Genomic DNA, 24,773 nt, shown 5'->3' on the forward strand with positions numbered 1-24,773 from the left:
GCATCTGTCTGGCGTGCTAGCGTTAGCCGTAGCGATGGTGTTGCCTTGACGGGGCATATGTTAGAGAAGGCTGGACAAATGGGAGAGTGCAGAGGCAGAGGCAGAAAGCTCGGGATGGGAGACAGAGAGGATGCTTCTTCCATTATTTAGGGCTGCTAGCCTGCCAGGGTCATTAATAATGTAGCTAGCCTAGCGTCGCGCTGGGACCGCCTTGCTCTGTGCAGCTACTGCTGCTGCTGTTGTGATGCTGTGGGGATAATCATTCAGGTGGCCGGGTCTGAGGGAGGACTTATTATTAAGGTATAACCAGGATCAGAGGTGTATGTGTGTGTGTGTGTGTGTGTGTGTGTGTGTGTGTGTGTATAGTGCATTGCAAAAGTATTCACCCCCCTTGGCTTTTGACCTACTTTGTTGCATTACAAGCTGTAATTTAAATATATTTTTATTTGGATTTCATGTAATGGACATACACAAAATAGTCCAAATTGTTGAATTGAAATGAATAAATAATAATAAATAAATATTGTCTAAAAAAATGTTTTAAATGTAAAACTGAAAAGGGGTGGGTGCATATGTATTCACCCCCTTTGCTATGAAGCCCCTAAATAAGATTTGGTGCAACCAATTACCTTCAGAAGTCACATAATTAGTTAAATAAAGTCCACCTGCGTGCAATCTAAGTGTCACATGATCTGTCACATGATCTCAGTATATATACTGGAGCAGTTTTGCCTTGAGAATGGGAAAAAATCCCAGTGGCTAGATGTGCCAAGCTTATAGAGACATACCCCAAGAGACTTGCAGCTGTAATTGCTGCAAAAGGTGGTTCTACAAAGTATTGACTTTGGGGGGGGTGAATAGTTATGCACGCTCAAGTTTTCAGTTTTTTGGTCTTATTTCTTGTTTGTTTCACAATAAAACATATTTTACATCTTCAAAGTGGTAGGCATGTTGTGTAAATCAAATGATACAAACCCCCCCAAAATCCACCTTAATTCCAGGTTGTAAGGCAACAAAATAGGAAAAATACCAAGGGGGTGAATACTTTCGCAAGCCACTGTATGTGTGAGTGGTGTGTGTGCGTGTGTGTGTTTAGGTAATGTCAGTGAAATAAGTATTTGTCCTATAATTACCATAACAATGCCAAAACAAGACAATATCGACCATGACACATTGTTGTCAACAATGACAGTCACTTAGGTGAAATGCAATGACAATCAGGCACAACGGCACATAAAATAGACTTTTATGAGAACACACAAAAATGATTGAAGCTCCCTCATTCTGTGGTGTGTTCATACTCAATCTCACACAGTAAATCCATGATGCATTTTGGACAATAAATATAATATAATAAATATAATATAATATAATAAATATAATATAATAAATATAATTTAATTTAATAAGGCCTCTAAATGATCATCCTGACACAGTTCTAATGGGTTCAGATGGTTTAGTGGAGACACACACACTGCTACAGTACAAGCAACAGAAGGCGTCTCCCTCATGACAATGAGACTCCTCTCCTGCCCACCACCTCGCGCTTCCTCTCGCCTCTCCCCCCTCTCGTCACCTTTTCGGTCTTTCCATCTGTCAGAGCCCATGTCAAACAGGCACCCCAGGGATCACCACCCCCCCTCCCACTTTAATCCATACGGGGATCAAAGGTCATAATTACCTAATGGTTACCTCTGAGAGGGGCACAGAATTAGAACAGGCTTCTTCAACAGAACCCAGGATCTAGTGGGCAATTGGAATACAAGGCAGGATGTCCCCTTTGCCACTCTATTCTTTCTCTATACAACTATACACCAGCTAATCCTGTGAGGTGAGGGAGGGGACTGGGTAACGAGACAATGGAAGGGGAATTACAACCCGCTACACGCAGCAAGACTGAACAAAACACACAAGGGTCATAGACATTAGGCAAAGCAGCTATTGTTAGGGTTTGAAATACTATATACTGTAGTATATAAATCAAAGTAAATTAGCAAATGGGTTTCGTTGATAACGTGGCTATAAGTGACCTTCTATTGTTCAGAAGGAACAACCCACCTACGTAACAGTAAGGAATAGAGAGGACAGCTTCCTCTTTCCCCTTTTGTTGCGGATGTGAGGAATAGCTCCCTATAGCTGTTAGCTTTTACACTGTACTAACCTGTCCTCCTCATGCCGGTGTGTATAGGCCTCTCCGGCTCCTCCTCCGGCTCCTCCTCCACCTCTCCTCCCCGCCCGACTCATTTGTGCATGTTTAATCGACCAGCGTGGTTGCCATGTCGACGGGCGACAGGGAGGGAGAACAGCGCAGATTTGGCTCTAGCACTCAGTGACCCACTTAACTGTAAAATGTCACAACAGATACACTGGGAAGGACAACGTGTGTGTGTGTGTGTGTGTGTGTGTTGTATATTATGACTGGGTTAATTCACATTAAGTAAGGTCTAGGAAGATCTGGTTTAAAGCCACTGACAGTAATCCCCTACTATGCCACATCTCCATATTTGGAGATAGTTAAGATGTGGAACAGATGTCAGAATCGACTGAAAGATAAACATGCAGAGCAGAGTGTGTACGTTTCTGTAAACGCTGGTTCCCTGGCTTATATTTACTGCTTTGTACAGTTCAAAAGTCTAGTTTCAAATACTGTATTATTCATAGCACAAAGTCTGAAAATCTGTCAATTGGGGACAGGGAGGGAAATAAAAGAGAGTACAAGAAAGAAAGACGGAGAGAGAGACGGATGGATAAACAGACAGACAGAGTTGAAGTCGAAAGTTTACGTACACTTAGGTTGGCGTCATTAAAACTCATTCTTCAACCACTCCACAAATGTCTTGTTAACAAACTATAGTTTTGGCAAGTTGGTTAGGACATCTACTTTGTGCATGACACAAGTAATTTTTCCAACAATTGTTTACAGACAGATTATTTCACTTATAATTCACTGTATCACAAATCTAGTGGGTCAGAAGTTTACATACACTAAGTTGACTGTGCATTTAAACAGCTTGGAAAATTCCCCAAAATTATGTCATGGCTTTATAAGCTTCTGATAGGCTAATTGACATCATTTGAGTCAATTGGAGGTGTACCTGTGGATGTATTTCAAGGCCTACCTTCAAACTCAGTGCCTCTTTGCTTGACATCATGGGAAAATCTAAAGAAATCAACCAAGACCTCAGAAAAATAATTGTAGACCTCCACAAGTCTGGTTCATCCTTGGAAGCAATTTCCAAACACCTGAAGGTACCACATTCATCTGTACAAACAATAGTACGCAAGTATAAACACCATGGGACCACGTAGCCGTCATACCGCTCAGGAAGGAGACGCGTTCTGTCTCTTAGAGATGAACGTACTTTGGTGCGAAAAGTACAAATCAATCACAGAACAACAGCAAAGGACCTTGTGAAGATGCTGGAGGAAACAGGTACAAAATGATCTATATCCACAGTAAAACTAGTCCTATATCGACATAATCTGAAAGGCCGCTCAGCAAGGAAGAAGCCACTGCTCCAAAATCGCCATAAAAAAGCCAGACTATGGTTTGCAACTGCACATAGGGACAAAGATCATACTTTTTGGAGAAATGTCCTCTGGTCTGATGAAACAAAAATAGAACTGTTTGGCCATAATGACCATCGTTATGTTTGGAGGAAAAAAGGGGAGGCTTGCAAGCCGAAGAATACCATCCCAACCGCGAAGCACGTGGGTAGCAGCATCATGTTGCAGGGGTGCTTTGCTGCAGGAGGGACTGGTGCACTTCACAAAATAGATGGCATCATTAGGCTGGAAAATTATGTGGATATATTGAAGCAACGTCTCAAGACATCAGTCAGGAAATTAAAGCTTGGTCTCAAATGGGTCTTCCAAATGGACAATGACCCCAAGCATACTTCCAAAGTTGTGGCAAAATGGCTTAAGGACAACAGTCAAGGTATTGGAGTGGCCATCACAAAGCCCTGACCTCAATCTTATAGAACATTTGTGGGCAGAACTGAAAAAGTGTGTGCGTGCAAGGAGGCATACAAACCTGACTCAGTTACACCAGCTCTGTCAGGAGGAATGGGACAAAATTCCCCCAACTTATTGTGGGAAGCTTGTGGAAGGCTACCCGAAACGTTTGACCCAAGTTAAACAATTTAAAGGCAATGCTACCAAATACCAATTGAGTGTATGTAAACTTCTGACCCACTGGGAATGTGATGAATGAAATAAAAGCTGAAAGAAATCATCATCTCTACTATTATTCTGACATTTCACATTCCTAAAATAAAGTGGTGATCCTAAATTACCTAAAACAGAGACTTTTTACTAGGATTAAATGTCAGGAATTGTGAAAAACTGAGTTTAAATGTATTTGGCTGAGGTGTATGTAAACTTCCGACTTCAACTGGAGAGAGAGAGAGAGAGAGAGAGAGAGAGAGAGAGAGAGATGACCCAGAGAGCTTTGGCGTCTGAGTCCTTGGGCCTGAGCCTGAGGTGTTGTTGACCTGCTCTGAGGGGTATCAGCAGTGTAATGTGGTTAATACGGCTTTAAGGACAGATCCACTACCACTCATCCACTACCAGTCACGTGTTATACTACACAGTAGGGAGAGTACAGCAGACAGCCTGCTGCTGGATAGGCCCACAGCAATATGGTGTAGAGACAATAAATACAATGTTCTCCAATATAGCCAACTGTAGTATTCCTTCCACATTCTCAATATCGGTCTCAAAAGATGAGTCCGTGACAACACATGAATGATAGCCTATTGTGTATAAATGATATGGTTCAATGTGTCAGTGGTCCAATGTGGTCCAATCACTGACATGGAGTGTGCTTTTCCTTTTCCTTGTTTGCCTTTTTATCAATGCCGTAACTTGGCAACACTATGTTTATTCACTGAGAACCCTTGCATGGCGTTTTTGTGTCCAATCACAAAACAACAATCCGAATTGCAGCAATTATTGACGGCAGACAGTTCTGAGCCAGCAGTTTTTTGAGCCTGCATTCAGTCTGATTAAGTAAGCCTTGGTAGCTACGGACGCTAACCCTCTTCAGCGGCTGTCAAGGTCTTTGCTTGTTTGGCACACCAAGCTGATTCGTGACTGAAGCTTGACTGGTTGGATAAAAGGAAGGCGCTATGGTATCATTTGTAGAAGCAATTTGGAAGGGGCACACTGCTCTGGTCGTGTCTTTTCGAGGGTCTTTTGTGAGCCGGGACTGATGGTGATTACTGGTATTCACTAACAAATACCAAGCTGACCCAAAGCCCATTGTAGAAACTCTGTGTCTGGTCCTGACGTCAACAGGCCAGACTGAATGAATGAGGGGTCTGTGTTTTGGGATGTTAGAACGCTCTTTTGTCTTCCACTGATTGGGCTTGTGTTATGTTCCAGGGATGGGGGGGGGTAGATGGGTAGACGGGTAGATGGGTAGACGGGTAGATTGGTTACCAATTTCTCAGTTGATTGCATTGGAGCATGATGACAGCAATATGAGGACTGTGGGTTGGGCCACTTAATTGTATGTTGTCGCATACAAACTGAGCAAGGTGAATATAATTAATTCAGTATATTAACACCCGTCATAGCAATTAAGTTGTTCAAAGGTTTTTGTATTCAATAGGCCATTCATACAGAACAGAACATGCTATGATGACAGGTTAGGCTGATGGGGTTGAACAAGGACATGAGATGGGGAGGGCCCGAGCTCTGAGGATGCTGTGTTATCCCACTTGGGGAGGTGGGAGAGTTGAGTCTCACGGCCAAACTCCTGAGGGTTCTGGCTGTCAGGTGGCTATAGCCTGCTGGCTTATTCACACCATGTCCAGCTGGCCTATCTGGCTAGCTAGATGTACATCTACCAGCCTCAGAGAGACAGAGAGAGAGAGAGAGAGAGAGAGAGAGAGAGAGAGAGAGAGAGAGAGAGAAAGAGAGAGAGAGAGAGAGAGAGAGAGAGAGAGAGAGAGAGAGAGAGAGACTTTTTAAATACCATGTGAAAATGAACATCTCAAAAACCCTCCTGATGATAAGACCCGGAGCACTGTCCCAACACACACACATGCCCAACAGGCCTGTAGGTCATAGAGAAGGGTCTGAATCCTGTGACTGAGCTAGAGCCCAGACAGACTACAGCTACTGGGGGAGGGGTGACACGACAAACAGCCCAGCCCAGCCTGGTCCATTACCATACAATAGACAGCAATAAAGCAGTGGGCCTCAGATTGTACAAAAACAATAACAACAGACCCCTTTGTGCCTGTCGTGTGTTTACTCAACTCTGACATGGAAAACAGCTAGCGACGAGGCAACCATGATATCGTCACTAATTCATGTAAACAACAAAGAAAACAAAGGAAAACTCACCTCACAGCAATAATTCCCCTAATAACTTTTGACGCCAATTATCTAGGCTATTACACCGAGATGGCTATCTTTTTCAAAATGGCCGCCGTTTTAATTCATGGGTTTTCCTTAGGTTGAATGGTAATACTGTGCTATTATGATTTGAATGTTCATAAATCATGATTTCTTTCCCCAATTACCCCTATTGTAAGTGTCTGTTTTTACAATGTTACTCTACGTCAGTATCAAATAACCTAAGCGCTCAATGCGGTTCTAGGCTTTATTACAAAACCGCGTTGGCAGCCAAGGGTAGTAAGCAACATTAGGTTTGTAACAGCAGCAGAATCTTCTGCAGGATTTAAAGTCCATCTATCAACATGCACTACGCTGTGCAGTGCAGAGAGATGCACGAGGAATCCGTGCCAGGGTTTACAGATGTTCCACTTGTTCACTCGATATATAGTCCTGCATCCAAGGCATGTGACGTCTCATAGGACTCAGATCAACTACAGTGTGTAACAGTGATGAGTAACTTTGCCTGGTACCTGAACACTTGTGTTAGCTCCCCAAGCCAACCCATTGGAGGAGGAGGAGGGATTCACGAGTGATGGAGGAGAGATGGAAGAGGAGGGATGGAGGAGTGATGGAGGAGTGATGGAGGAGGAGGGATGGAGGAGGAGGAATGGAGGAGTGATAGAGGAGGAGGGATGGAGGAGTGATGATGGAGGAGGGATGGAGGAGGAGGGATGGAGGAGTGATGGAGGAGGAGGGATGGAGGAGGGAAATTTGCTTTTGCACTGATACTAGCAGTGTGCCACTCCTCTTCCTCTGGCTGTAGCAGGTTCTTGGTCCTTGACACAGTATTGCTCTTCTATAGAAGGATAATCAGAGTGATGCTCCAGAGAGGTCATGCACTGTACTGCCTGGGGAATGGTATGTGATAGCAGCTGTCACTGGCTACATTACAAGCCTCCCCTAAAACAATTCTTCCAGCCTTCACTGGCCCTGGTCTGGTGTTTTCTCTCCTCCTATTCAACACTCCCATTGTATTATTTACAGTTCCTCTGACCTCCACTACAGTGAGCAGTGGTATAAAGTACTTCAGTAAAAATACTTTAAAGTACTACTTAAGTATTTTTGGGGGGTATCTGCACTCTACTTTACTATTTATATTTTTGACTACTTTTACTTTTACTTCACTACATTCCTAAATAAAGTTATTTACATTATCTCTGACACCCAAAAGTACTCGTTACATTTTGCAGGACAGAAATGGTCCAATTCAGTGCCAGGGTCATCCCTACTGCCTCTGATCTGGTGGACTCACTAAACACAAATGCTTTGTTTGTAAATTATGTCTGAGTGTTGGACTGTGACCCTGGCTATCTGTTAAAAATAATAATAATTATAATCTTGTGCTGTGTATATTTTAGCAACTACATTTACTTTTATACTTAAGTATATTTAAAAACAAATACTTTTAGACTTTTACTCAAGTAGTATTTTACTGGGTGACTTTCACTTTTACTTGAGTCATTTTCTATTACGGTATCTTTACTTTTACTCAAGTATGACAACTGAGTACTTTTTCCACCACTGACAGTGAGACTGAAAACACAACCCAAGCCCAGAGACATCGATGCTCTCAGGACTTTATAAAGCAATATGTGGCGTGTGTGTGTGTGTGTGTGTGTGTGTGTGTGTGTGTGTGTGTGTGTGTGTGTGTGTTTGTGTATGTGTGTGTGTGTGTGTGTGTGTGTTTGTTAAACTATCCAAGTGGGAACATTTCACCGGTACGAAAAATGCTATTTTAGGCTTAGGGGATAGGTTTAGGGTTCAAATTAGGGTTAGGGTTAGAATTAAGGTTAGGGGTTAGAGGTTAGGTTTATGGTTAGGGCTAGGTTAAGGGCTAGGGTTAAGGTTTAAGGGTTAAGGAAAAAACGATTTTGAAAGGGAATACATTGTCTGATTCCTACAGGGATACTAAAACTGTGTGTGGGTGTGTATTTGCGTGTGCACGTGCGTGTGTGTGTGTGTGTGTGTGTGTGTGTGTGTGTGTGTGTGTGTGTGTGTGTGTGTGTGTGTGTGTGTGTGTGTGTGTGTGTGTGTGTGTGTGTGTGTGTGTGTGTGTGTAAAAACAACACATCAAAACATCTCACACCACACACAGAGAGAACTAACCAAAATCACAAAACAAACAATCAAACCATAATAATCTAGGTTCCTTTGTCAATAATTGTCTCAAACGTCACTGATAAAATGTAACGATGAATACAAACAAAAAGCTGTTGATCTAAACACCTAATACGATGACCATCCCTCCATGTCAAACAGCAAAGGATTGAATCTACACAAGGTGAATGAAAAGAAAAGACCTTGACTATAATTGCCTTTGTAGTGGGAGCGTATGATTCTAGCTGACAGCATCTCCCCCTGCCGCTAAAAGCAATCCTCAACTGTCAATCATCCAGTTGCTAAGAGACAGACTCAGATTAATACAAAGAGGATACAGTGGAGGAGAGAGGGGTGGTGGGGGGACCGGATGATATTAAAGCCGCTTCACGTACCAAGGAAAGGTTAATTTAAAACGCCCTGCCATGGTGATGTACGTCTTAACCCATCGTGTATTTTTGGCGGTCAGCGAAAATTGAAATCTAGAAGATTTGGATGAGAAACTAACTGCTTTGAGTCTGGTGGAGAAAGATAAACGTTTCTGAATGTGTGGTGACGTACACAGTTTGACTGCAGAGATGTTTCATTTTGGCTCTGCAATTAGCCATTCACATAGAATTACATATAGAATTGTATAGGATCTCCATGGCCATACAGTATTTGATCCTCATGTAGCATATAGACAGGCTACAGTGATGGAAATAAACACATAGACATCCTGACTGTACCACAACAAACTCACAGCATCACCAAGCTGTTTCCACAACAACCCGACTGGATTGCTCTGCGGCTATATGACCAACCAATCCCGTAGCACTCACTTCTGTAGCCATGAAGTGCTTTGAAAGGCTGGTCATGGCTCACATCAACACCATCATCCCAGAAACCCTAGACCAACTACAATTTGCATACCGCACCAAAAGGTCCACAGATGATGCAATCTCTATTACACTCCACATTAACCTTTCCCACCTGGACAAAAGGAAAACCTATGTGAGAATGCTATTCATTGACTACAGCACAGCGTTCAACACCATAGTGCCCTCAAAGCTCATCACTAAGCTAAGGACCCTGGGACTAAACACCTCCCTCTGCAACTGGATCCTTGACTTCCTGACGGGCCGCCATCAGGTGCTAAGGGTAGATAACAACACATCTGCCACGCTGAACCTCAACACGGGAGCCCATCAGGGGTGCGTGCTCAGTCCCCTCCTGTACTCCCTGTTCACTAATGACTGCATGGCCAGGCACGACTTCAACACCAGCATCAAGTTTGCAGATGACACAACATTTGTAGGCCTGATCACCAACAACGATGAGACAGCCTATAGGGAGGAGGTCAGAGACCTGGCCGTGTGGTGGCAGGACAAGAACCTCTCCCTCAATGTGATCAAGACAACGAAGATGATTGTGGACTACAAGAAAAGGAGGACCGAGCACGCCCCCATTCTAATCGACGTGGCTGCAGTGGAGCAGGTTGAGAACTTCAAGTTCCTTGGTGTCCACATCACCAACAAACTATCATGGTCCAAACAGTCATGAAGAGGGCACGACAGAGCCTATTTCCCCTCAGGAGACTGAAAAGATTTGGCATGGGTCCTCAAATCCTCAAAAGGTTCTACAGCTGCACCATCGAGAGCATCACTGCCTGGTATAGCAACTGCTCAGCCGCCGATCGCAAGGCACTACAGAGGGTAGTTCGTATGGCCTAGTACATCACTGGGGCCAAGCTTCCCGCCATCCAGGACCTTTATACCAGGCGGTGTCAGAGGAAAGCCCTAACAATTGTCAAAGACTCCAGCCACCTTAGACATAGACTGTTCTTTCTGCTACCGCATGGCAAGCAGTACCGGAGCGCAAAGTCTAGGTCCACGAGGCTTCTAAACAGCTTCTACCCCCAAGCCATTAGACTCCTAAACAGCTAATCAAAGGGCTAGCCAGACTCCTCTTATACGCTGCTGCTACTCTCTGTTTATTATCTATGCATGGTCACTTTAACTCTACCGACATGTACATATTACCTCAATTACCCCTGCATATATACTGGTACCCCTTGTATATAGCCTTGTTATTGTTATTTTATTGTTGCTGTTTAATACTTTAAAAAAAAGAATGTTTACTTATCTATTTTTTTCTTAACACGTTTTTCTTCTTAACTTCTTAAAGCATTGTTGGTTAGTAAGCATTTGACTGTAAGGTGAAACACCTACACCTGTTGTATTTGGCCCATGTGACAAATCAAATCTGATTTGAATCCCACAACTGCTATACAAGCTAAATCCTGACAGAACTAAACAACACAGGCTACTGGCAGGCAAGCTGCCACTTCACAGGAAGCTATCCCTCAAAAGCCCCTCTACATGAAGGGTACTTCACTGGAAAAGTCCTGCGTCAGGGATGTCTGTCAATAAGCACCATTAGCTATAGTTTATGCACAGTTGTAGGATCTTCCTGCGACGCAGGAAATGCAAACTTGTTGTGTATTTGAGGCTTCTAAAGTTTCCACTTCTTGAAATTTCAAATTTGATTTGCCATAACGAAAAATTTATTCATAATCCACATTTCCTGTCGCTGCAGGATTATTTTCCTGCTGTAGCAAACTGGCTCAAATGAAGATCCTACATCTGTAGCTAAACAGAATCTGGGCTAACTGCTAACAGGATAGGAACAGGTTAACCTAAAGTATAAATAACTTAAAGCTAACGCTAACAATAGCATCATGGTATAAAGCACATCCTGTTATTGGGTTGCGTCAGATTAGGGTCTTTGTCTACAATTTAGAAGCGCCACTGTCCTCTCTTCCACGTAGTGTTGCTCAATTAACTTGCTGTGTGGGGAAAGTGGCCATTTTGGGGAGATGAAAAGCAGCTCTGTCTTCTTTTACGTGTTGTCAAATGTATTAATCCATAGCACCATTTCCCACAGGATGACTCATGGTAAATGTATTATTTGTTCACTAGCTTTAATTCCGGGTCAGCTTAACCTAATATCCATTACCTTAACCTCTCATGGTAAATGTATTATTTGTTCACTAGCTTTAATTCCGGGTCAGCTTAACCTAATATCCATTACCTTAACCTCTCATGGTAAATGTATTATTTGTTCACTAGCTTTAATTCCGGGTCAGCTTAACCTAATATCCATTACCTTAACCTCTCATGGTAAATGTATTATTTGTTCACTAGCTTTAATTCCGGGTCAGCTTAACCTAATATCCATTACTTTAACCTCTCATGGTAAATAAACGTTGAAATAAATGAAAACCTGTATGCTTTTTGGGTAAGACTTTACTTAAAGCTCACCTGTTTAATGCATTATTATTGTATCACTTGTTATAAGCACGCATAAATGTGGTTATCATACTATATGTCACTGGGAGTATTAAAGCTTGTCAGGGATCAATTAGATTTAGCCGCAGGCCGATTATTTTCTTGAGCGGATGGTCTGGGGGCCGGAACATAATTACAAATAAATTATAGACTGCAAATTGACTGCATGACGCCCAAACATATATAATATTGGACGAAAGCATAATCATTTCAAACCTTGCTTACACGTGTCTCTCTGTCATGCGTGGGAATACTTGGGTACAGATTTCCAACATTAAAACCACTTGGAGCTGATTTCCTGGTGTATTTACTGTCTTCTATGTCCAGCAATAAAAATGTGAAAATATTTGTAAAATAAAATGTGCTCAAAAAAATGAATAATGTAACTTTGGGCTAAGTGTTGGGGATTCTACTATAATCAATAGCGGTGTATAGTGTTTCTGTGAGAGCAGAGTAAGTGATGCCCTCCAGTAACAGATACCCTGTAATCACCCCGTTCACTAAGCAGGGGCATTAGGGACTGTAGGTTGTGTCATCACATCACTGTGAGAGAGGGGATAGCCGCATCCTATTCATTTCCACTGGTTGGTTCCCAACTGCATGCCAATTGCATTCCAGTCTTCACATCAACAAACTAATTTAATGTATACCCGCACAGCAAGAGGAACGCAGTCTTTCATCAAGTGGAACGTCTTTCACGCTCATATGTCTCTCTTCCCTTTGAAACGCTACCTTCCATTGCTCAAAGGCTTTTAGATAGATAGTTTCACTACCACGTCACCCCCGAGAGCTGACAATAACAAAGGCTTTTAGATAGATAGTTTCACTACCACGTCACCCCCGAGAGCTGACAGTAACAAAGGCTTTTAGATAGATAGTTTCACTACCACGTCACCCCCGAGAGCTGACAATAACAAAGGCTTTTAGATAGATAGTTTCACTACCACGTCACCCCCGAGAGCTGACAGTAACAAAGGCTTTTAGATAGATAGTTTCACTACCACGTCACCCCGAGAGCTGACAATAACAAAGGCTTTTAGATAGATAGTTTCACTACCACATCACCCCCGAGAGCTGACAATAACAAAGGCTTTTAGATAGATAGTTTCACTACGACGTCACCCCCGAGAGCTGACAGTAACAAAGGCTTTTAGATAGATAGTTTCACTACCACGTCACCCCGAGAGCTGACAGTAACAAAGGCTTTTAGATAGATAGTTTCACTACCACGTCACCCCGAAAGCTGACAGTAACAAAGGCTTTTAGATAGATAGTTTCACTACCACGTCACCCCGAGAGCTGACAGTAATAAAGGCTTTTAGATAGATAGTTTCACTACCACGTCACCCCCGAGAGCTGACAGTAACAAAGGCTTTTAGATAGATAGTTTCACTACCACGTCACCCCCGAGAGCTGTCAATAACAAAGGCTTTTAGATAGATAGTTTCACTACCACGTCACCCCCGAGAGCTGACAGTAACAAAGGCTTTTAGATAGATAGTTTCACTACCACGTCACCCCCGAGAGCTGACAGTAACAAAGGCTTTTAGATAGATAGTTTCACTACCACGTCACCCCCGAGAGCTGACAGTAACAAAGGCTTTTAGATAGATACTTTCACTACCACGTCACCCCCGAGAGCTGACAGTAACAAAGGCTTTTAGATAGATAGTTTCACTACCACGTCACCCCCGAGAGCTGACAGTAACAAAGGCTTTTAGATAGATAGTTTCACTACCACGTCACCCCCGAGAGCTGACAGTAACAAAGGCTTTTAGATAGATAGATTCACTACCACGTCACCCCCGAGAGCTGACAATAACAAAGCGGATCTCTCTAGCAACTGTGGTAAAGAGAATCGTCTTTGGACGAAACACCCATGGCTGGAAACAGACATCGGTGCCCGTGACAACCCTTTACCCGTCCAACAATCCAACAGCAAGCTTTCCACACGTCTTCCATAATACATGAGGTCTGTGGCTGCGATCAACCAAAAGAGGCATAAAAATAAATAAAAGGTCTATTTTTACGACGTCAGCGAGGGCTCGTAATGAAACACAGGGGTTAAGTGCCTGGGTGCTTCCCTCAAGAGCAGCAGACACAACAACAGACGCAGCGTTTTGAACCCGGACCTCTCCCTTCTGGCCCTGTGCTTCATCTTAAACTCTGAAGTGTCTCCGTCTGTGGACATGGTACACTGCGCTCACTACCTCTGCAGTCATTACGCTGGGAGTCGGACAGCTCGGAACGATGTATCACTGCGACCTCATCGTGTATTCTCACCTGCATTAGGAGAGTCTCGCTGCACCATCATCCTCTAAGACACATTTTGGTTGAACGCATCCAGTTGTGCAACTGACTAGGTTTCCCCTTTCCCTTCCCTCGCTTCCCCCCCTCCTCAACATCATCCTCCTCCCCATCATTATACTCAATCCCCTCTGGTCTCACTTTAAGCTACCAATTCCACAACCATCTCCTAACACCAGCATGACATTGGGGAATGAGAAGTGTCCATGTCTGTGTCCTGCTATAGTGTTACTAACTGGGTTTGATTCATGTTCACTTGCAGGGGGGACAAACAGGAAGTGCTAAATGATGGTGCTGGTACTAACTGCACTGTAATTAGAGGTCATTCATTAGCCTCCGTGTCAGTACCGGCACAGGCAGCATCGTAAACCAGGAGCACTCGGCAACAGCATTAAACAAAGTGTCTCTTTATGGAGTCCATCCAGCAAGACACCGCAGCACTGCTGATGGCTCTGCTAATGAAATCAAATCACATTTCATTGGTTGTATACACATCTTTAGTGGCCTTCCTAGGGAGATAGCATCCATGGTCCTTCCCTGTTCCCTTGCAAAAGACTGACAATGTACAATATAGCCCGAGGGTAACACTTTACATAAGGCTAACAGGTATAATGCATCATAGTATCCATGAGCGCCTCAATAAGTTCTTGGTACCGTCTGACAACTGCAAAATGAAAACGAATGAATTGTTCTTAAGCTGACATGCTTTTATGATGACAACACAATGAACAGAATGAGCCATGACGAGTGGACCGTGACAGTTTGCTGCCTGGCTGTCTGTCTGTCTGCACACAGCATAACGAAACGTGACTTGACTTCAATAATGCTCTGCTCCAAAAATAAAAAGGCCAAGCATTCCCATTGTACATTTAAAAGAGGGTTCTTTTAGAACTGGCAAGTGGCATGAAAATTTGACCGTAAAAGCGATCATTGTGAAACAACGATTCTCTACACGAATAGGTGGCGCAATGTAGGCTACCGGTCGCAAGGACAATGGGACGGGAAAGGACAAATCTCAGGCTAGATCATTGCTATTAGCCTGAAACACCACTGACATTGCACCAATCGATAGATGTTATTGTCTGTCACTGTGCACGATCAAAGTCCAAGGACGATAACCCTGTCCAGCTAGATTGAGTATGCACTTCTAGCATGTTCTACTGTGCTCTAGATTGACAGTACACACAGAGTAATTTACTCCAAGCTGCATGTTAAATGTGTCATAATCCGTTGATGTTTACTAAATGACAGTAAGTGTTGATGTAATGTCAACCAATGACTGTATTCCTGGCTGGGTTTTGAACCCACGACCTTGGTGTCACACGTCATTTAGCCTAACAATGGGGTTATACAGTGGCGCCCTGGGGAACATACAGTCTGGTAGAGGAAGCTAATCAACAGAGGCCTTGAGGTAAGCAATCGTACCCATCTGAACAGAGAACAACAAAACAGTTGCTTGACTTCAGTACAATTCTGCTCCAAAATACAAGCAAACAACTAAAAATTCCAGAAGACTGTAAGAGGAACTATTGTCCAGTTATAGCCAGTCCAGCGCTAGCCAAAGTCCGCTTTCCCAGAGACCCCAGTCAGAACACTCATCGGACGTAATCGGTGGCGTTGCCCTGGTACCTTGACCTTCCTCTCAGAACTTTAGTCACCAGGCTCCTCAAGCTGTAACAATGATAGAGCTTGTTAGCATAATTGCAGGCCGGAGAGGAGTGGAGCAGACAGAAGGGAAGAGAGGGAAGCCCCGGCCGGGTCTTTCTGGCCTAAATAGACTACACTAGGACCAGCCAGGCAGGAAGTTTTATGGCTGAGGTCCTATCAGTGCCAAGGCCAGGCTTGCAATCACCCTGGAGCAACATAACACTACTCCCAGACTTGCCTCCCTCCCTCCCTGCACCCTTTTCTGAAACACGGTAGAGTTGCTTCTCTGCCTCCATGCCTGCCTCTCTGCCTCCCTCCCGTTCCCCCTGCCTCTCTGCCTCCCTCCCTCTCTCCCTGCCTCTCGGCCTCCCTCCCGTTCCCCCTGCCTCTTATAGGCCTCCCTACAAGCTTCTTTCCTTTGCTCCCTGCCTCCCTCCCTCTCTCCCTGCCTCTCGGCCTCCCTCCCATTCCCCCTGCCTCTCATAGGCCTCCCTACAAGCTTATTTTCCTTTGCTCCCTGCCTCCCTCCCTCTCTCTCTGCCTCTCTCCCTGCCTGCCTCCTTCTCTGCACGACCCCCACGCCCCACTAACTCCCTCTGCCTCTTGGATACTGAGAGTTATGGATCACTTTCTCTTAGCCAGTACCCACTGGTGGGTGAAGGGGACGGTGATTTGTACCTTATGGCTTGCACGGGTACTGTATCAAGTCGATTCAGATATCTATCTTGGAACCCACAGTCTGAGTCACAGACCCTCAAGAATGTAATCAAAGAGCCTAGACAAGCCCGAAGGTGAGTTTGTAGTCGGTAGTGGGATTTCTATAGAACTATATCACTGAAAACACTGGTTCAACATTTTATCCACACGCATAGAGAATGAGAGTATTTTTGTAACAGGACCTCAGTTTGAGGGGATCAGTGTCATTTCGGCACCCATTTCACAGCACAGTACACTCTCTAACTATGTTTCCAGGCTCAATCATTGATGCAATCCACGGTGGGCCAGGAGTCAATTATCTATGTGACAACAGTTGTCTCAACTCGACTGTTTTTACGAACAGAAAAAAGCTCCACTGTCCTAAAAGACAAGCAACATCCAATAACTTTACCCCAAGTGAAGGAAGAGAGTCAATTAGTCATTCAAATTGATCAACATAAATCTATCAGCCGCAAAAATCCCACACAGCTCTGTTACAGAGATCCAAGAGAGTGCTAAGGGTGGATGTTCATACATTCCTACGTCGGAGTTCTGTTGATAGCAACAGCAGCATGACGCTAGCTGTAGATGGGGGAGTGCAGCCTGGGTATTTCATTACACTCCCGCTGCGGCTTATCACGCCCAGATAAATCAATAGTGCTTCAATATTCAAACTGCCTCAGAGACCGGCTTGATTCAAATTGAATTATATTATAAGCCCTCCATTTTCCAAGCTATGAATGCTTCACAATGTGGGGAAGTGCTGTACTTCCTGATACAATCAACAAGAGATTGGAGATGGTTGAGGATGACAAGGAATAGTTTATTGAAACCAGGCAGGAGTTTTCAGTCAACAAATAGCACTTTTGTCACAACCAGTCATCGTCATAACATTCAGCATCACCATCGCCATAATCAACACCATAACGCCATCAGAATCATCACCATGTTCGTCAGTACCGTCATCACCGTTATGAGCCTACGTTATGACCACAGCCGCCCGTGATCCCCCCAACAGTACTTCCTAATGCTCTGTATTTCTAAATCTAAGTGTTTGGGGAGACCAGATATGTTCATGTGTGTGTGTGTGTGTGTGTGTGTGTGTGTGTGTGTGTGTGTGTGTGTGTGTGTGTGTGTGTGTGTGTGTGTGTGTGTGTGTGTGTGTGTGTGCGTACGGTGATTAATGTCTGTGTAAGCGTGTGCTGCCACGTTGATATATGGGTAGGAGGTATTTGTTTCCTCAAAAATCGACACCATTACCTTGTTAATCTCCATCCTTCCTTCTTCAAACCCACTCCCGCTATCCCTCCTGCTTTCTCCAAAACAACATCCCTCCATCCATCAGAGAGAGAGCGAGAGCGAGAGAGAGAGTGAAAGAGCACCTCCCATCACTCTGTCATCACCACCATCGCTGTCGTGTTGTTTCTCCACAGCACATCTCTCCTCACCCAGCTACCTCCCTCCCTCCATCTCTTCTTCTGTCATCCCTTGCCCTCTCCCTCCAATTGTCCCTTCCCTTCGCCTGCTAAAGCGATTTGCATTGATCATTCCTTTCTGTGGGTTTGGCTATATTTGTGGTTAGCCAAGCATGCCGCAATGAAGTATAGGACACCGGCAGCCGCATAGAGAGAGAGAGAGAGAGAGAGAGAGAGAGAGAGAGAGAGAGAGAGAGAGCGAGAGAGAGCGAGAGAGACTATCAGTATTCTGCTATTCAACACCCCAAGGCATTCATTATTATCTCAAGAAAGCAACAACTGCCTGGACAAATAGTCACAGACCCTCTGCTTTCAGCACCTAACGCTTTAGACTCTAGAGAGTATGGTAATGAAGAGATGACATGCAGGGAAACAACCTATTGAACTGGGAACTTCAAATGGTTTGAGTTCAGCTGTTGAAGATTCTCCGGAGCAAAGGCTGGAGCAAACACATTTTCTCCCAGAGGTGGGTGGTGCTCACTCAGAACAACCAACTAATCCCTCCAACCTGTCGATAAACATAGACTCTGTTGCTGTTGCTGACAAACTGTGATGGGCACATTTTGGATTTGGTCACAGAGAACCATCGCCATATGGGTGTAGTTATTTTGGCATTGGAAGGGAGGGGGAGAGAGAGACAGAGATATATATAGAGAGAGAGAGAGAGAGAAGAGAGAGACAGAGTTGTTAACATATGTTTCCCATTCAAATAAAGCTCCTTGAATTGAATTGAGAGTGAGAGAGAGAGAGAGAGAGAGAGAGAGAGAAGAGATAGAGAGAGAGCGATAGAGAGACAGAGACAGAGACAGAGAATGAGAGAGACAGTGAGAAAAAAAAGATTATGGGGTCTACAAAAACAAAATGATATGTTTAAGCTGCCCTGTTTTTCTTTCTCTCTCTCTATCCCCCTCCATCTTCCTCTTTACGCTCTCTCTCTCTCTATCCCCCTCCATCTTCCTCTTTACGCTCTCTCTCTCTCTCTATCCCCCTCCATCTCCCTCTTTACGCTCTCTCTCTCTCTCTATCCCCCTCCATCTTCCTCTTTACGCTCTCTCTCTCTCTCTCCCTCCATCTCCCTCTTTACGCTCTCTCTCTCTCTCTCCCTCCATCTCCCTCTTTACGCTCTCTCTCTCTCTCTCTCTATCCCCCTCCATCTTCCTCTTTACGCTCTCTCTCTCTCTCTCCCTCCATCTCACTCTTTTTACGCTCTCTCTCTCTCTCTCCCTCCATCTTCCTCTTTACGCTCTCTCTCTCTCTCTCCCTCCATCTCCCTCTTTACGCTCTCTCTCTCTCTCTCTCTATCCCCCTCCATCTTCCTCTTTACGCTCTCTCTCTCTCTCTCCCTCCATCTCACTCTTTTTACGCTCTCTCTCTCTCTCTCCCTCCATCTTCCTCTTTACGCTCTCTCTCTCTCTATCCCCCTCCATCTTCCTCTTTACGCTCTCTCTCTCTCTCCCCCTCCATCTCCCTCTTTACGCTCTCTCTCTCTCTATCCCCCTCCATCTTCCTCTTTACGCTCTCTCTCTCTCCCCCTCCATCTCCCTCTTTACGCTCTCTCTCTCTATCCCCCTCCATCTCCCTCTTTACGCTCTCTCTCTCTCTCTATCCCTTCCATCTTCCTCTTTACGCTCTCTCTCTCCCTCCATCTCCCTCTTTACGCTCTCTCTCTCTCTCTCCCTCCATCTTCCTCTTTACGCTCTCTCTCTCTCTCCCCCTCCATCTCCCTCTTTACGCTCTCTCTCTCTCCCCCTCCATCTCCCTCTTTACGCTCTCTCTCTCTCTCCCCCTCCATCTTCCTCTTTACGCTCTCTCTCTCTCTCTCCCCCTCCATCTCCCCCTTTACGCTCTCTCTCTCTCTCCCCCTCCATCTCCCTCTTTAAGCTCTCTCTCTCTCTCTCTCTCCCTCCATCTTCCTCTTTACGCTCTCTCTCTCTCTCTCCCTCCATCTCCCTCTTTACACTCTCTCTCTCTCTCTCCCTCCATCTTCCTCTTTACGCTCTCTCTCTCTCTCTCCCCCTCCATCTCCCTCTTTACGCTCTCTCTCTCTCTATCCCCCTCCATCTTCCTCTTTACGCTCTCTCTCTCTCTATCCCCCTCCATCTTCCTCTTTACGCTCTCTCTCTCTCTCCCCCTCCATCTCCCTCTTTACGCTCTCTCTCTCTCTCTCCCCCTCCATCTCCCTCTTTACGCTCTCTCTCTCTCTCTCTCTCCCTCCATCTTCCTCTTTACACTCTCTCTCTCTCTCCCTCCATCTCCCTCTTTACGCTCTCTCTCTCTCTCCCTCCATCTTCCTCTTTACGCTCTCTCTCTCTCTCTCCCCCTCCATCTCCCTCTTTACGCTCTCTCTCTCTCTATCCCCCTCCATCTCCCTCTTTACGCTCTCTCTCTCTCTATCCCCCTCCATCTCCCTCTTTACGCTCTCTCTCTCTCTATCCCCCTCCATCTTCCTCTTTACGCTCTCTCTCTCTCCCCCTCCATCTCCCTCTTTACGCTCTCTCTCTCTCTCTCCCCCTGCATCTTCCTCTTTACGCTCTCTCTCTCTCCCCCTCCATCTCACTCTTTACGCTCTCTCTCTCTCTATCCCCCTCCATCTTCCTCTTTACGCTCTCTCTCCATCTCCCTCTTTACGCTCTCTCTCTCTCTATCCCCCTCCATCTTCCTCTTTACGCTCTCTCTCTCTCTCTATCCCCCTCCATCTTCCTCTTTACGCTCTCTCTCTCTCTATCCCCCTCCATCTTCCTCTTTACGCTCTCTCTCTCTCTATCCCCCTCCATCCCTCTTTACGCTCTCTCTCTCCATCTCCCTCTTTACGCTCTCTCTCTCTCTATCCCCCTCCATCTTCCTCTTTACGCTCTCTCTCTCTCTCTCTCTCCCCCTCCATCTTCCTCTTTACGCTCTCTCTCTCTCTCTATCCCCCTCCATCCCTCTTTACACTCTCTCTCTCCATCTCCCTCTTTACGCTCTCTCTCTCTCTATCCCCCTCCATCTTCCTCTTTACGCTCTCTCTCTCTCTATCCCCCTCCATCTCCCTCTTTACGCTCTCTCTCTCTCTCTCCCCCCCTCCATCTCCCTCTTTACGCTCTCTCTCTCTCTATCCCCCTCCATCTCCCTCTTTACGCTCTCTCTCTCCATCTCCCTCTTTACGCTCTCTCTCTCTCTATCCCCCTCGATCTCCCTCTTTACGCTCTCTCTCTCTCTCTCCCCCTCCATCTCCCTCTTTACACTCTCTCTCTCTCTATCCCCCTCCATCTCCCTCTTTACGCTCTCTCTCTCCATCTCCCTCTTTACGCTCTCTCTCTCTCTATCCCCCTCCATCTTCCTCTTTACGCTCTCTCTCTCTATCCCCCTCGATCTCCCTCTTTACGCTCTCTCTCTCCATCTCCCTCTTTACGCTCTCTCTCTCTCTATCCCCCTCCATCTTCCTCTTTACGCTCTCTCTCTCCATCTCCCTCTTTACGCTCTCTCTCTCCATCTCCCTCTTTGCGCTCTCTCTCTCTCTCCCTCTTTACGCTCACTCTCTCTCTCCCTCTTTACACTCTCTCTATCCATCTCCCTCTTTACGCTCTCTCTCTCTCTCCCTCCATCTCCCTCTTTACGCTCTCTCTCTCTCTATCCCCCTCCATCTTCCTCTTTACGCTCTCTCTCTCTCTATCCCCCTCCATCTCCCTCTTTACGCTCTCTCTCTCCATCTCCCTCTTTACGCTCTCTCTCTCTCTATCCCCCTCCATCTTCCTCTTTACGCTCTCTCTCTCCATCTTCCTCTTTACGCTCTCTCTCTCTATCCCCCTCCATCTCCCTCTTTACGCTCTCTCTCTCCATCTCCCTCTTTACGCTCTCTCTCTCTATCCCCCTCCATCTCCCTCTTTACGCTCTCTCTCTCTCCATCTCCCTCTTTACGCTCTCTCTCTCCATCTCCCTCTTTGCGCTCTCTCTCTCTCTCCCTCTTTACTCTCCCCCTCCATCTCCCTCTTTACGCTCTCTCTCTCTCCCCCTCCATCTCCCTCTTTACGCTCTCTCTCTCTCTCCCACTCCATCTTCCTCTTTACGCTCTCTCTCTCCCTCTATCTCCCTCTTTACGCTCTCTCTCTCTCTCTCTCCCCCTCCATCTCCCTCTTTACGCTCTCTCTCTCTCCCCTCCATCTCCCTCTTTACGCTCTCTCTCTCTCTCTCCCCCTCCATCTCCCTCTTTACGCTCTCTCTCTCCCCCTCCATCTCCCTCTTTAAGCTCTCTCTCTCTCCCCCTCCATGTCCCTCTTTACGCTCTCTCTCTCTCTCTCTCTCTCTCTCTCGCTCTCTCTCTCCCTCTTTACACTCACTCTATCTCTCCCTCTTTACGCTCTCTCTCTCCATCTCCCTCTTTACGCTCTCTCTCTCTCTCTCCCTCTTTACGCTCTCTCTCTCCATCTCCCTCTTTACGCTCTCTCTCTCTCGCTCTCTCTCTCTCTCCCTCCATCTCCCTCTTTACGCTCTCTCTCTCCCCCTCCATCTCCCTCTTTACGCTCTCTCTCTCTCCTCCTCCATATCCCTCTCTACGCTCTCTCTCTCCCCCTCCATCGCCCTCTTTACGCTCTCTCTCTCTCCCCCTCCATCTCCCTCTTTACGCTCTCTCTCTCTCTCTCCCCCTCCATCTCCCTCTTTACGCTCTCTCTCTCTCCCCTCCATCTCCCTCTTTACGCTCTCTCTCTCTCTCTCCCCCTCCATCTCCCTCTTTACGCTCTCTCTCTCCCCCTCCATCTCCCTCTTTAAGCTCTCTCTCTCTCCCCCTCCATGTCCCTCTTTACGCTCTCTCTCTCTCTCTCTCTCTCTCTCTCGCTCTCTCTCTCCCTCTTTACACTCACTCTATCTCTCCCTCTTTACGCTCTCTCTCTCCATCTCCCTCTTTACGCTCTCTCTCTCTCTCTCCCTCTTTACGCTCTCTCTCTCCATCTCCCTCTTTACGCTCTCTCTCTCTCGCTCTCTCTCTCTCTCCCTCCATCTCCCTCTTTACGCTCTCTCTCTCCCCCTCCATCTCCCTCTTTACGCTCTCTCTCTCTCCTCCTCCATATCCCTCTCTACGCTCTCTCTCTCCCCCTCCATCGCCCTCTTTACGCTCTCTCTCTCTCCCCCTCCATCTCCCTCTTTACGCTCTCTCTCTCTCTCTCCCCCTCCATCTCCCTCTTTACGCTCTCTCTCTCTCTCTCTCCCCCTCCATCTCCCTCTTTACGCTCTCTCTCTCTCTCCCCTCCATCTCCCTCTTTAAGCTCTCTCTCTCTCCCCCTCCATCTTTACGCTCTCTCTCTCTCTCTCTCTCTCTCTCTCTCTCCCTCCATCTCCCTCTTTACGCTCTCTCTCTCTCTGTCTCTCTCTCTCTCTCTCCCCATCTCCCTCTTTATGCTCTCTCTCTCTATTTCAGAAGTGGGTCAGGACTAATGAGCGGGCAGCAGAACAGTTACTTAAATACACGCCAGGGACCACTGGGAGGACAATGACCATGGCAGGGAACCTTCACTCCCTCACTCCCTCTCCCCCTATCCCCCCCCTCTTTCTCTTTCATTCTCTCTCTCTCTCTCTCTCTCTCTCTCTCCTTTCCCCCTCTCTCACTCCCTGTCTCTCATTCTCAATTCAATTCAAGGGGCTTTATTGGCATGGGAAACATGTTTACATTGCCAAAGCAAGTGAAATGGATAAACAAAAGTGAAACAAACAATTCAAAGTGAACAGTAAATATTACACTCACACAAGTCCCAAAAGAATAAAGACATTTGAAATGTCATATTATGTCTATATACAGTGTTGTAACGATGTGCAAATAGTTTAAGTACTAAAGGGACAATAAATAAACAGAAATATGGGTTGTATTTACAATGGTGTTTGTTCTTCACTGGTTGACCTTTTCTTGTGGCAACAGGTCACAAATCTTGCTGCTGCGATGGCACACTGTGTAATTTCACCGAGTAGATATGGGAGTTTATCAAAATTTGATTTGTTTTCAAATTCTTTGTGGGTCTGTGTAATCTGAGGGAAGTATGTGTCTCTAATATGGTCATACATTTGGCAGGAGGTTAGGAAGTGCCGCTCAGTTTCCACCTCATTTTGTGGGCAGTGTGCACATAGCCTGTCTTCTCTTGAGAGCCAGGTCTGTCTACGGCAGCCTTTCTCAATAGCAAGGCTATGCTCACTGAGTCTGTACATAGTCAAAGCTTTCCTTAATTTGGGGTCAGTTACAGTGGTCAGGTATTCTGCCACTGTGTACTCTCTGTTTAGGACCAAATAGCATGCTAGTTTGCGCTGTTTTTTTTGTTAATTCTTTCCAATGTGTGAAGTAATTATCTTTTTTGTTTTCTCTGTGTCGCTGTCCTGGGCCTCTGTGGGGTCTGTTTGTGTTTGTGAACAGAGCCCCAGGACCAGCTTGCTTAGGGGACTCTTCTCCAGGTTCATCTCTCTGTAGGAGATGACTTTGTTATGGAAGGTTATCGCTGTCTCTCTCCCCCTCTGTCTCTCTCTCTACACTCCAACCCCAAGTGTAACCTTTTGTAACCTGTTTTTAGTGGAGGGGCGGGGGTATGTGGTTCATATGTGTAAATTGTGTATGTGAAAGCGGCGTGGGCGAGGAGGCAAAGGGGGGGGGGAGGGGAAGGGAAGCATCTGCTTGGGATAAAGATGGCTCCCCATGCTTTGCTCTGATTGGCTAAGAGTGTGCGTCATCTATAAAAACAGTCCCAAATCTTAATTCCATCTCCATAACAGACCATGCATTCTCATGTTTCATTCATAATGGGTATATAGTCTTAGCTAGCGCTGCATACGTGTTCTGTTGATCCCCCTCGACAAG

At 45.7% G+C, this 24,773-nt stretch overlaps 1 protein-coding gene across 3 annotated transcripts in view; it reads right to left on the minus strand.

The window, feature by feature from the left end:
* LOC110497393 (neuronal membrane glycoprotein M6-a) overlaps window positions 1-24,773 on the minus strand; it is an 82,077-nt gene that overhangs the window by 29,915 nt on the left and 27,389 nt on the right. The window lies entirely within an intron of this gene.

The sequence above is a fragment of the Oncorhynchus mykiss genome, chromosome 19, assembly GCF_013265735.2.
Source record: "Oncorhynchus mykiss isolate Arlee chromosome 19, USDA_OmykA_1.1, whole genome shotgun sequence".
In the NCBI taxonomy this organism is placed as follows: Eukaryota; Metazoa; Chordata; class Actinopteri; order Salmoniformes; family Salmonidae; genus Oncorhynchus; species Oncorhynchus mykiss.